Source organism: Frankliniella occidentalis, unplaced genomic scaffold (assembly GCF_000697945.3).
Source record: "Frankliniella occidentalis isolate FOCC.00 unplaced genomic scaffold, Focc_3.1 Scaffold261, whole genome shotgun sequence".
In the NCBI taxonomy this organism is placed as follows: domain Eukaryota; kingdom Metazoa; phylum Arthropoda; class Insecta; order Thysanoptera; family Thripidae; genus Frankliniella; species Frankliniella occidentalis.
In genome coordinates, this window is record NW_026267387.1 from 190324 (window position 1) to 193271 (window position 2948).

Below are 2948 nucleotides of genomic sequence, written 5' to 3' on the forward strand. Positions count from 1 at the left end.
CTCCTCCTCCTCCTCCTCCCGTTTCAAGTCCTTTCTGTTCGGCTTTATGTTTCGTTGTGGAAGTCCTGTCCCAGAAGTCAGAGGACCATTCGGCAGGGTTTTCGCCCTTACCTTGAAAACGATGATCCGAATGATAACAGTACACAACAACGAACGAGGCGCCTTGGAAATTGCATTCGGCTGCTTCTTCTGGAGGAAACAGCGGTGGAGTGAACCGCGCCGGGCGGGAGGGGTTGGGCGAGGCGGACGGGGACAAAGCAGCGCACATAGCCACAAGTCCGTGTGCTGGGAGAACCGTTCGTCATGGGTGAGCGGGTGTGGCGGGGCGGGGCGGGGCGCAGGGAGCCCCACCCTGGGCGCCCCGCTGCTACTGCCGTCAGGGAGCGCGCCCGCCCCTCGCCGCCCTGGGCCGGCCGTGGCCCCGCAAGATTGCTCAGAAGGAGAAGGAGCGGAGACGGAAGAAGAGGACATAAGAGAGGCCAAAAAAAAGAAAGAAAGAAATGATAACGAAGGAGTGGAGTAAACAAAAGAAAATTTGAAGTGGAGCAGCGAATAAAGACGCTGCTAATGGTTTCCGTGAGGCGGAGCGGTGGGACGCCCGGCTGCAGTGGCTGGCCCTGCTGGGCTGCACTGTCGGGAGAGGGGGCTCAGGCCGCTGATGTAGGCTGCAGGCACACAGGGGACCGCCGGCGCGGCGGGGCGGCGGCGCGCGCTTGCGCCTATACCCCGGCACCTGACCCCTTGTGCACACACTGCCTGTCTCTCTCGCACGCACACACACACACGTTGTCTGTTGTAAAGCCCCCCGCACGTCTTTTTGAACCCTCTCCTCCACCTGCTCGTCCCCTCCCCTCTCGTCGTGCTCATATTTCTGCTCGGTGCGGTTGAAGCACGCCCCGCGCGCCCGCTCCCATTACGTCTTCCTGGCAAAGAGCGCCCCGGAATTGACCCCTCTGGCTGCTGCAGCTGTTGTTGCTGCTGCAGCTGCGGCGGCGGCGCGGAAGTGCGGAAGTGCGCCCGTATAAAAGGGCTGGAGTAACAGCTGCGGCAGCTGCAGTGGCAGCTGCAGTGGCAGCTGCAGTGGCTGTGTGCGGGCCTCGCCCTCGCCATCCTGCCGTCCGCGTCATGTCGCCCCGGGACGTTATTCGTGTCGTTTCGTGCCCGGCACCCGCTTGGCCCCGGGCGTTTAGCAATCAAGTAAGAAAAAAAATGCTAGAAAGGCACGAGGCAAGCACTAGTTAAATCCTTGTCTTCTCGAACAGTTTTGTGTAAGGCAATAAAACATGAATAATTTTGAGGTACAAAGTACACACGGCATTACACAAAGTTACACTAAAAAGTGCCTCGCCCGTACGTACCCTCTGTACATTTGGTATACTTTTAGGTACAATATTTTTGACAGGGCTAATGAAGGGAGGAGTTGGTAGATTATAAAAAGGATGGGAGGGACGGAAAAAGGGAGGGAGGTGGAGTTAGGGAGGGAGAGAGAGAGAGAGAGAGAGAGAGAGGGAGAGGGAGAGGAGGCAGTGAGGAAGTGCCGCATTGAAATTAAAAGCCCAATTTGTAACGTCGCGCCTCAAGAAGATGTAAAGTCATCATTCTAGTAATTGAGGGACGTTATTTTATTTATTTTGTATCCCCCGCTCACTTCTCTCTCTGTCTCTCTTCTTCGCCCTCATACTTGCTCGCGCTCTCTTGTCGCTTTCCGCGGTAAATTGCTGTTCTGTTTTCCCATCCAAAGCGTTGCGGCGGGTCACTGTCTGCTGCAGGGCGGAGCGCGGGTAGAGCAGAGCGGAGGGCCTCTCCTTGTTGTGCAGCCTGCCTCGGCTGTATTCGGACAAACTAAAAATAACACAGCCATCTGGGTCCCTACTCTCTCTGTATCTCTTTCCATCTCCTTCCGTCTTCCCATTTCTCTCACCCCTGCTCTCTCTCGCTTTCTTGCCGTTCCTCCCCCCCCCCTCCCCCTCTGCCCGACTCAGACACTAGCGGGGGAGTTGACTGCATTGTCTCCCCGGCCTCAGCGAAGCACAAGGGCTCAAGGCATCGACTCCCACACTCGACACTGCAGTACACTGCGAGAAAACCAGCACATCATTAAAAATGCCACAATAATATTTGTTGTATTTTTCCTCCGTGACGATCCACTTATAGCTTTCCCTTTCTCAGGAATTCTATTCAAAGGCTACGAGGGACATTCTGAACAACGGGAAAGAGGAATTCGATGACGCCCCGCGTCGGATCTTTGGATGTGGTATTGAGGAAGGCGTTTCGACAGGTGCCCTGGCGCGGCTCCGGTCCCGCCCGCGCGGTGAGGCTGCGCGCGTATATACCTCGTGGTAAGCCCCCGCCCGTCCCGACAGGCGCGCCGCACCGCGTCCTGCCATGGATCAGGTGCGAGGGACGCGGCAAGACTTTGCCTTTGGACATATTGTCACACGACAGGGAAGGGACCCTGTTTTATTTTAATAATAAAAAAGTTTCTTTTTGTTTAAAATCACCCCCTCCCCCCTTCTCCGCACAGTTTACCGATTCTCTTCCGTTTACGCTGTGCCATCGGTGCCATCTCTCTCTCGCGCTCTCGCTCCATCATTCTCCCTCTCTCCCTTTCTCTCTCACTCTCACTGTGTCGAGGGTGATGAGTCGTGACTTCGGTTTATCTTTCTGAGAAGCGTATATAGCTCTGGGCTTCAGCAGCGCGGGGGCGGCGGGCGGGGAGAAAGAAGTATACGGCGAGGATGCCGCGGCCTGCGCCGTGTGTCCCGAGTCGGCCCCGAGGCGGCCCCGAGGCGGGCGCCCTCTGAGCCGAATGAGGAGGCTTTGCCAACCTCTGAGCTTGAGCCGAGCCGAGCCGAGCAATCTAACGCGTCAACATTGTAGTGCATACGGGGTCTCACGACTGATGCGACTAACCGACGGCATTCTACAAGTGCAGTAGTGTCTAGTAT

General features: G+C 56.7%; 1 protein-coding gene across 4 annotated transcripts in view; it reads left to right on the forward strand.

Moving 5' to 3' along the window:
- LOC113202478 (cell adhesion molecule Dscam2-like) overlaps positions 1-2948 on the forward strand; it is a 164560-nt gene that overhangs the window by 29229 nt on the left and 132383 nt on the right. The window lies entirely within an intron of this gene.